The following is an 11,593-nucleotide window of genomic DNA, read 5'->3' on the forward strand; positions in this document are numbered from 1 at the left end:
TTTTTGTTGATATTATTAAATTTATGTTTATGACATAAAATGTTTATATTTATTGATGTTATTTGGTTCCTGTACATATCATATTTTGATGAGCACAATGACAAACAGGAAGGAGCCAATACTACCAACCCAATACAAGCCTGCCACCTATAGGTAAAAGTCAGGATAGTGTGAGGGGTGCTGTAGAAACAGGTGACAAAATATAGGCTTCCTGGGAAAAGCAGAGGAGCCTTAGAACACCAGTAGCTGCAAGAGTTGTCAGCATGTGGGATAAGAGAACTCCTGCTGAGGAAAAAAAATATATGAGGAGTCATTGCCTGATAGGACGTATACATAGTAGAAGAAAGGAGTAGAACAACTCTATCAAGTCATGAATTGAAGAAACTCAAGGCTATGAGAATGATTAATCTATAGAAGAGAAGACCCTAATCCCAGAAATAAGCATAAAGAAGACAAATAGGATATGATTTAGCATAAATAGAAAAATGACCTCTCTGAAACCCTCTCTACTTGTACACAATGTGTAAGTCAAGTAACTCAGCAGCAAAGTTGGCTCTAGGAGGCTGTAGACAGGCAACTGGAGTGTGTCACAGGGTTGCAGCATGTAGACTCACCTACATAATAAAAAGAAACTATGTTTTTGGTGTTCATAATACCTGTCAGGATTTATTTTGGGATTGGGGATACGATGGTTAGCTTTGGAGTTATGGTTAGGATAGTGGTCATTCTAGGGGTGTAGGACTTAATATCTGTGATGAAGAATATGTGCTGACAAATTAAGGAGAAAAGAGGTAAAATGTGTAAATGTATTGAACAAGGAACTATTTCTCAGTGGTGAACAGGACATAATTGAAAATAAACAAAAAAATAATTAATGGAGGTAAAAATTGAGCTTCAAGTATTTGTCTTTAACTTTCTTTTTTCTGTACATGTTCTTGTCAGTAATAATTATGGCTACTAATGCTGACCAAATATCTACAGGGCTCCAGGATCTGCTTTACAAGAGTCACATGCATCCTCTCAACATCCCTAAGAGTGTTGCCATTATCTGTCTTTCACATGAAGAAGCATGCCTAAATTGGAGAAGTAAACGTGGCCAAGATTACACAGGTAGTAAGAGCAAAATAGAGCTCAAGTCTTCTGCTTTCAGTCTATGCCCTTTGCCACTACTCTGTCCTGTTTCTAAGTGATTGCATAAGCATATATCTATACGACAGAATGAATTTCTGGAATGATAAATAACCTCTCAAAATTGACAGATGTCTGTATGATGCAAAGTATAAATTGCAACTGTAAGGTATATGAGGCTGTTTTAGTCTCATCTTACTCTTTGGACTGCATTTACCGAATGATTATACAATTATATGTCACTGTACACTGCCTGGCAAGCATGCGATCCTGAGTTTGATTCCCTAGTAAGAAAAAGAAAAGAAAAAAGACCAGCGTTGTAGCTCAGTGACATAGCACTTGCTTGGAAAGCACAAGGCCCCAAGTTTGATTCCTGGTCACCTCCCACCAAAAAAAAGACAAAAATCTTTTGGCTTAAAACAACAACCTGTTATTACTTAACAGTTCCTGTGCACCAGGGATGTAGAAATGCTTAGTTGCTGTTCTGGCTCAGTCTCATGAGGTGAGATTTAAGCTGTTCAATAGGTTGTAGCCAGTGGAAGACTTGAGTGGGGGGTATGTGTCCAAGTCTTTTGTATGGTTGCTAGCAACCTGAAGTAGCTTGCCACATGGCCCATGATATAGGGCATGGCAGACTAGTTTCCCTATTCTAGATCACCTTACAATGAGGCAGTTGACTGCCATCAGAGCAGATAATTCAAGAGAAATTAAATTAAGAGAAGACTGAGATACAGAGCACCTATTCCAATTCTCTGTAGGGTTTTTATCATGAGTGAGTGTTAGACTTTATCAAAAGCTTTTTCTGCATCTATTGAGATGATCATGTGGCTTTTGTTCTTGATTTTATTGAGGCGGGGTTCTACATTTATGGATTTGCATATGTAAGGAGGATGGTTTGGAGAACCGCATTTCTACTGGTCTATGGAAAAAAGCAGTTAATGCTTAATTTGTTTTCTCTCCCTTTTTCAACTGTTTGTACTTTTCTCTTCTTAATTTCTCATATATTTCTTTCTTCTTCCAGTTTCACATGCATATATCTGGTAATGTGTATAACTGCTTGGAAGACAGCACTATGTGTTACAACAAATACTGTGAAGTTCATATTACTTTGTTAAGAGAACTCCTGTATCACTTGGAATTTTTTGTTTTTATTCTAATTTGTACTTTCTAGAAGTAGTAGTCTTTTTATAGCCTAACCTCCTTTCTGTTTTCTAGTAAGAAGCAAGCTGCTAAGTTAGCTCAAAGTTGAGTGAGGGACTTCTCCAGAATTTGCACATCAGGATGGGACATCATCTGGAACCATCCTGGCTACCTCAGTTTCTCCAATCCAATTTTCCTCTTTTTCTGTGGTGATGACACCTTAGGCTCTCACGACAACTTCTTTTCTCCTCACTCATTTCTCTGCCCTTGTCCTTTTTAGTCACATTTAAAAAACTCCCTGTTCAGTTTCCTTATACACCCATGGGGAGGCTTCAAACGTATAGCGTTTGTACATTCTTTATCTTTAGCTCTGCCCTCAGTGTTGAGCTCCTGTCTAATTCATTACTGGGTGAAAAACTTAGCCTATCTGATAGTCCAAGCTGGTTAAATCTGGCTTTGTTTTGTCCCCCACCACTCTCCTTATCTCAGGGAATGGTACAACTATTCATCAAGATGTATAAGTCAGAAACTCAAGAGTTGTACCTCACAAACTATGTTTTTAGTTATCCTGCTGGTTATAACAGTCTACCCATTCTAATTCTTAATTATTTTTTGAAATTAGAACCTTTTTCTATCTTTATAACTGCCTATTCTACTTAACTTCCTCATCATCTCTGTCCTGGATTATTATAATAGTCTCCTTAAAGGGTTCCCTACCTACAGTTCTCTTCTCAAATCAGTAACCTAAAAATGCAAATGTGGTTAAGATTTTCTTCAGTATAAAATTATATTATATATAGACTCCTCAACACCTGCGGAATGATGTCTGGAAGAGATACTGGTCTAACGAAAGAAATAAAGGCTGTGGAATAAGATATAGATGGGCTCAACTGTGATATCATTTATTAGTTGATTAAGGTTGGACACATTAAAAAATCTTTAAGCCTCAATTTCTTTATACATGAAATGGGAATATTTGCATTGCAAAGTTATTGGCATTAAATGAGGTAATGTAAAAAACTGGACAGGAGATACTTATTTGGAAATAGACTGGCCCTATACCAAATTATTATAGTAGTCTCCTTAAAAGGCTCTTTATGTCTGTTAAGGATATTAAGATATGCCGTTCCCTTAAAACTTCAAGTTCTTTTTCTTTCTTGACTTTGCACATACTGTTTTTGGTCTTTTTTTTTTTTTTCCTGCTTGGAACTTCATCTTCTGTTCACTGTTGTGATTGTTCTTTGGCGTGATGCTAGACAAACTTTGGCTTTTCCTTTGACTGAGAAGATTAAATTGAGCTTTAAAAATTAGGATTTTCAGTAAGGCCTGCTCATGCAAGAGGATCACAAGTTAAAATCCAGCAACTTAGAAACTTAGAGAGAACCTGTCTCAAAATAAAATATAATAAGGGCCGAAGATGTAGTTCTGTGTGAGGACATAGATTTAATCCCCTATACAAGGGGGGGGAGGATTTTTGAAGACAAGATACATGTCTGACTTCTTTGCTTTGAGAGCAACAATTGTCATCTCTAGCCTTGGTGCCAAGAAAGTTTCAATACAATCAGATTTTAACCTTTTTCTGGACTTGCTGATTGGCCACAGCCAGGCTGAGTCAAGATTTGCATATTTTCTAGCTTTTGTTTTAAGTTGGCATGCTGATGTGTGTTGAAGTGGGGGTAATGGTGGACTAGCTGCCCTCCCAATTTAGCCTTATTATAAATAAACTCATTTTTCCATGTTTTTTCTTGTATTCTTAATAGTCAGAGAGGCAAACAAATCCAGGTAGAAGGGACCTCAGTTAAGGTCTCTGGCTAGACCCAGTTACCCAGTTTTTCTTCTGTTGCAAACTCTTTGATCATTGCTTATTAATGGAGGGCCTGCATTTGTTTTGATGTGCATCCATTTGGAAGACATGTTGACATATGTTCCACTGTATACAGAATGACCTGTAAAACTGGAGTGAAGAGTTGATCTCTTTATCAAATCCTAAATGCCCAGCACAATATCTGTTGGACAGAAAAAGTAAATAATTAAAAAAATTCTCCGTAGCCGCAAGCCACATAATGTTTTGATCAACAACACGCTGCATGTTTGACAACGATTCCATGAGATTATAGTGGAATTCAAAAATCCCCTTCACCTAATGACATTGTAGCTGTTGTAACACTGTTACACAACACATTACTCACACATCCATGATCATGCTGGTGTAAATACAAGTTTAGCACACACAATTATATACAGTCCAATATACTTTAAAATTGTAACAGACAACCATATATTCTTTATGTATTTACTAACCTTTTTGATCATTATTTTAAAGTATGTTCTTCTTTCAAAAAAATGTTTGGAGGCATGGTAGTTTATACATGTGACATAAGAGAATCTCAAGTTTAAGACTCTATCTCAATATAAAAAAATTTAGAAAGAAATAGGAACATCGCTCAGTGGCTGAACACTTGCCTAGCACTTGCATAGTATGTACAAAGCACTGAATTCAAGCCACAGTACTAGAAAAAATTACTGTAAAATAGTGTGCCATATTATGGCAGCAGCAGCAAATCACATCTTATGATGATTATGCATCTTTTCATCTCATCAAGAGGTCCTGTTGAGTGATAGACCTCTACTATCTAGGTTTGGTGAGTATATCCTTTGATGGTCACAAAACAATGAAATTGTCGAATGACATATTTCTAAGAATGTGTCCTCATGAAGTGATGTATGTTGATGTATATTTCTAATATATGGATGAATCCTGGTTTTTCCTTATAATTTTTAGATAATAAACTGAATTTTTTAAACCTGAAAAATCTAGTTCAGGTCTACAATATGGAGAAATAAATCTACTTTATAGTCTGTTGAAATTAAAAATATAACCCAAAAGCTCATTTAGAAAAGTAGATCATTGTGAGGTATCACATGTCTTAGTTAAGCAAGAAAGAGAACAGTTATAAGACAGAGCATGAAGACTTTCAAATAATTATTTGAATAAAAATTAAGAGCTTAAAGTGTAACAGAAATTTAAAAAATAATGGAAGAATTTATCTGTAGGATGAAACTGATGGAGAAAGAAAAGAGGTCAAGTAGCAGCAAATCTATCTTATTTGCAAGAAGAGGGTGTTTGACTAGAAAGGAAAAAAAACTGATTACATGGAGCTGAAAGAGAGAATGTGAAGGATGAAGTGCTGCTAAGAAGTTTGAAGAGTCCGAGGAGCTGTGTTCTGAGAGAAAGGAGATGACAAGTAATGGGTGAAAGAGCAAAAAGTGAGGCAATTCATGATGAATGAACTCTTGGTGTCCCAGTGTAGGAATGAGGAAGCTTCTCCAGGAGAAGAGGGCCAATGGAACTTAATGTCCTGGTTTATGTTCCTTGAGAAGAACTGGTTCTTTGAGATTCTCCCCCATGGCCTACTCTTGTTTTTTAATTAAATGCATCTCAGTTTATCAGTGTTGAAACTGTCTTATTGCTTCTTGTTTCTTAATAAGATAAAAAAAGAAAAAGAAAACAGATGACTGATACTGGTTTTCTGAAAACACCAAGGAAGGTCCCATACAAAAAATTTTACTAGGTTGAGACTGAGTTCAACTTTTGGATACAGTGAATGCACTTCCTATTTATTCAAGGCTGTAAGTGCTAGCTAAGTTGTTGTGATGTATATAGAGTATCTGTATGAAAGTGAAATGCATCCGTCCTTCCTCTCAGTGGCAGAAAGGAAGAATTTACAGGCATAAGAAGTACATCATAGCCTATATCATAGTGTAGATGTTAGGTTTGTTCTCAGGAAAAAACCTAGGGAGACAACATTATCTCAGTTAAGGTAAATAGATTTTAAAGGTGGGAAAATGTTCTGTAGTTGAATCATATATTAATATACATGAATAATACTCCACTGATAAGAAAAAAATCAGTATTTGACATCTAAGAATTATGCCAGGACAGCTATATAGTTTCCTCAAACAAAAGGGCAAATCCTAAAATGTTAGAAGATTGAATGTATTTTTTTAATTAAGAAAATTTTTAGTGTGTGTTGTAGTACATAATTATTAAGTGCATTGTGGGATGTGGTACGTGTATGTAATATAACTCAGTTTGTTTTAGTTTCCTTTTTCCTACTCTTCCACCGCTTCCTCAATTTCTAGGCCCCTTCCCCATTTGCAAAATATCTGTTTATTTTCTATTAATTATCATTTATTTTGCTTTGTAATGTTTATACCTCAAGTTTCTCGTATGAGAGTGCACATGATATTTAAACTTGCATGTATAATTTATCTCATTTACCAGTATGATCTCAAGGTACAGCCATTTTTCTACAAAGGACTCAAATTTTATATTTCTTTATGGCAAAATGGCACACCACTGTATATAAATACCACACTTTGTTTATCCATTGATGGGCATATAAGCTACTTGCAAGATTTAGCTATAAACATGGATGTGCATCTGTCACTAAAATATGTTTTAACTCTTTCTCAAATCTTCCACAGAGCAATATCTAATGTTTAGTTTTAGGGTTTTTTTTATAAAGAAATCTCCATACAGGTTCCCATAGTGATTGTGCTACAATACATTATAAAAATGTAGAAGGGCTCATTAGTCTAACCAAAATGTGTTATTATTTGATTTCTTGATGATAACCATTCTTTTTGATCAAAGAAGGCTTGACCTGCTAAAACAGAAATCTGTGAGTTTAGGGTGAGCACGTTCAAATCATTCTTTAAAAAGCTTCAGGAAATAGAAAAACTAGGGGAAAGTATTAATATTGTTTGTGATGTTTTATATAGTAGATTTCTGCACAAAGCTCGTACAGTGCTCCCAGGGAGATCCCATTTGACCAAGAAAAAAAGAGTAGAGAAGTACAGCAGCAATGTCTTTATCTCTCCAAAGTATCACACAGCAACATATTGTGGGATTCTAATAAGGAAGATTATTATGTAAAAAGGCAAAAGGTGGGGCCCGGGAGGTGGCTCAGTGGAATAAGTGCTTCTCTGGTAAGCTCAATGGCCTGAGTTCAATCCCCAGTTTCACAAAAAAATAAAAATAAAAAAGGCAAAAGGACAAATGACTCAAATAATTTCTTTTTAGGAAGAAAGCATAAAAACAAGTTTTGGGATGATAGCATCTAGTACAGCTTGAATATAGGAGATTATAAATGATTTACTAAAGTCTAAAAGGGCTGGTGAGATGGATAAAACAAGTAGGAAAATAAAGGTAGAACAAGGGATGCTTGAAATAAATGAGGTATGGAGTTTTAAAGGGATTAATAGTATTTCTAGAAATAGTTTTGGAAAATATAAATCTATAACTTGTATGAGAATTACTTTTATAATTTATTTGGTGATAGGCCATTAAATAAGTTATTCAAAGAAATATTACAAGGAGTTCCCTAATATTTAGAATTAATTAGGTATAAGTTATCCTGTGGTCCTATATAGATATTTATAGGTAAATATTTTTGTAACTAGATATACTTAAACTTAAGAAGATATTTCCATCTCAATTTTAATTAGGAGGGCTTTGAATGCACAGGTGTGCCATATCTTTAATTAGGCCCCCTTGATACCCACGCATGCTCCAGAACCACTGGAGAGGCAGCATGCCATCCTGGAATCCGGGAAACCTGTCAAAGTTAGACATAAATAGAAAAAAATGAGTGACTATTTCTAAAATTTACACCGTGCCTATGTCAAGCCAACATAACAACAACATTGAAAATTCTGCCCACCCTGTATTTCATTTGTACAATAACCTATGTTTGCTTGATGCACCCCCCCCCATTGGACTTGACCAAAGAAAGCTTTAGATATCAGATAGACAATACTGTATTTTTGTCTTGGAAATGTACTGTAGTTGTTGGATTATGTCTAATATAAATCAAAGTAAAGCTAATCAAAGACCTATAGTTTGTGCACCAGTGATACCACAAGTGTTCTAGAAAGCCTGTCCTTTTATTCATACAATAAATAGTAATGATGATTAAAGGAAAACAAAACAAAATAACACTGGGCTTTACTTAGTAGAGGAGTGACTGAAAAACTAGAACATCACAGGAAGATCGTGTTTCCAGCAAAGAGAGCTTTGGGTAATGTAAACACAAGTTGACTGGGGAATGCACTAAGCACAGGGGAAAACAAGACAGACTGGTGCCCAGGAGTGCACAGGCAAAGGCAACTGCTGTTAGCCCTGAGTTGGCTCTTCTCAGAGCCTGTGACCTGCAGTTCACAAGGATGTAAGTGAACAACAGGCTGGAAGAGTTGCGGATTGCCTAGCCTGTGACATCCATTGGCTGTATAGTGTCCATGTGTTTTTAGGACTGTTCAGCTGGTGGAGTGTGAGTCAGGGTACCATAGGAAATGCATGCTCAGCAGGCATATTGGGGAATTGTGTATGGTCATCCTGGAGAATATGAAATCAGGTAACAGTGTAAATGATGTGGGGAACCTCTGAATTAACTCGTCACCCCCAAACTAGGCTTTGCCATATAGTGTCTTTGTCATTTGGCAGGTGTTTATTTTGGTTGGACTTTTTCACTGTAGTTATACTTCCCATTATTGTTTGAAGAGATTAAATTCTGTTTATTTTGTTTGTTTTTAAAGAAAGGAGAGAAACTGGAAAAAATAATCTTTTCAATAACCTGAAATTCGATGTTGAAGTATAAGTGTAGTAGCAATAACTACAGAACTCTGCCGAAAATCAAAATTTTAATATAATTTCTCCAAAAAGTAATCTTTCAAAATCCTTTTGTGTCTTTTCAGGATATAGGATTTGGGGTACTCTGACAAAAAAGTTACCAATCTTTTTGAATAAAGGATTATCCAATAGGAACAGCAGAAACAACAAATAATGAATATATTAAAATATTAATTAATATTCCTTACATATGCTGTTAGCGTATTTCCAATTGTTACATTTGTCTTGCTGGTGAAGCAGATGAATGTGATATTACAACACCCATCATTGCCCAGCAATGATTGCACTGCATTGTTTGTGTTCTCTCTCTGAGCAGAAGGCAAGGATTTTTCATTAAATGCATCATTTACAGCTCTCTGCAGTGGTTCCACAAAGTCAATACATATTCTTTACTCTAAGAGAGCAAAGAATGAAGTTTGTGAAAGGAAAAGAGAGATGGAGTGTAAGTCCAGCAGCTGTCAGGAGCCCTGAGCAAATGTTCTGTCTATCCTAGTTCACTGCCAGCAACATTGATTGCAAGAAAACAGGAAGGAGCTGTACTTGAATATCTTTCAACCCTCATCCAGGCTCCCTTGAAAGTGGGATACTGGGTCTGGGGGCAAATTGGAAAGTAGGAAGCAAGTACAATTTTGGGGGACGTTAATAGACTAGCTATGATATTCTTATGGTATTTAATCCCCAACGGAACAGGAAATATTTTGCTAAGATGGAATAGAGTGACGTTAATAGCACCCCTTTTCCTCCAACTAATATCAGTCCTGATTTAGAGAGGAAATATGTGAAGTTTCCTTCTCAATATTTTGGGTACCAATCTTTTAAATATTGATAGTGATTTAGCCTGAATTTTATCTGAGAGAAGTTGTTTTAACTTGTCATAGATTGCTAAAACACTTCTAAGTACAGTATGTATCACTAGGTTGTGTGGTGATTCACTTATTTTACAAGAAATTTCTGAATCTATACACTATGCCAGATATTGTGTGAAGCACAAGGGATAAAAACTAATAAAAAGAGTCACTTTTCTCAAATAGTTTAGGATCAATCTAGTGACCTACAACCATAGTGAACAAAGACTTGCCAAAAAATTCCTGACAAATAACTGCATTAAAGTAAATGTTGTTTCATCTGCAAGAACATAGCTATAAATAATACTAGAGACTTGATTCATTAAAAACATAAACACCATAATCAAAGAAAAAAATCACTTGCAATGATGATTGTATTTTATATAATACATCTATCTGTAAAATACTGACAGTGTTCTTGAAAAAAGAATTGAAAAATGTTTAATGATTTCAGTTTACTGTCATTGATTAGAACAGAATAAAAGTTAGCCATGTGTTTGAGTACAGAAATTAGTGTAGTTCATTTGGAAAATTGGCAGCAGACTGAGTAAATTCTTATGTGCTGAATCTTTTCAACTTTCCTTTTCTACATTTTTGTTTTCTGCAGAATCTATTCTTGTGAGGTAATTCTGAATATGCCTACAAGCTACAAATACTTCTTAAGATTCTCCATTTCCTAGGAAAAACTTTCCCACTTTTTTTCCAGTGATGCTTTAGAAAACTGTGAATTAACAAAACAATTGTGTCTTATAGAGAATGAAAGGGTACCAGGAAAGCATTATTTTAAAGTAGAAATCCTTCACCAACACAGACCCACTTTTCCTACCTGGGGCCCAGTCTTTACAGCCAAGATCGCAGCCCTTCTCCCCAGGAAATGGGGTCTTACAGGGTCTTCAGCACTTTTTCTCCTACCCTGGGGGCCTGAGAACTTATTTGACAGTTTGGGAAGCACACGGGTGAGCAGCCTATGGACTCTGAAATGAAAAACAAAAGAGCTAGGGTTCACAGAAGAAAGTGAGGCTGCTGGCTGCTTTGTGTTCTTAGTGTGCTTGCTTGTTTTCTCTTGTGCTTAGGGCCACCATTATGAAGAAGGCAGCTGGCTTGGAGCTGGCATGCAAGCCAGTTTGGCAAAACTCAACACAATTTAAATCTACATTTGCTGAGGCAGATTCAAAATATTTTTGTATGTAAAAGAAAGCTCTACTTGGTCAAAGACCTTAAAGTCCATTTTTTTTTTCTCTTTAATTCTTTGGTTACAAAATCTGTTATTTTACCTTTTACCTACAGTCTTTCTGGGATGATGGAAATAAGAGTAGTTAATGGTAGAGAGAAAACCAAGAGGAAAAACTTGTTTCGTGAAAATCATAGGCACTGTAGCACAGAGGTGTTTGTACATAGAATAATCACTGAGAGCCTTCTGAGATTCAGATTTGGCCTTTAAAATTTATTTGGCTTAAAATATTCAATGCTGAATTTTATCTCTAAGCTTGAATATAAAATGCTAAAATCCATAGAAACATAGATTGCTCTGCTGTCACTAAATTATTTTTCATTTGGAATTGCACCTAAAACATTTTACTCACCAAAATTAATTTTGTTTTCCAAAAATGAGGCATTTTAGTATGATAACATTCTGGACTTTTATGGTTTAAGACATTCACATAGTTCAAGTGTACATTTCAAGTTTAAAATATAAAATTGCTAAAGAATAATAAGAACTAGAAGAATAAGAATTAGTCAATTAGGAATTTAACAAATCTATTACATGAATCAGAAAACAATAGCTCAT

Source organism: Octodon degus, unplaced genomic scaffold, assembly GCF_000260255.1.
Source record: "Octodon degus isolate 3935 unplaced genomic scaffold, OctDeg1.0 scaffold00097, whole genome shotgun sequence".
NCBI classification, from domain to species: Eukaryota; Metazoa; Chordata; class Mammalia; order Rodentia; family Octodontidae; genus Octodon; species Octodon degus.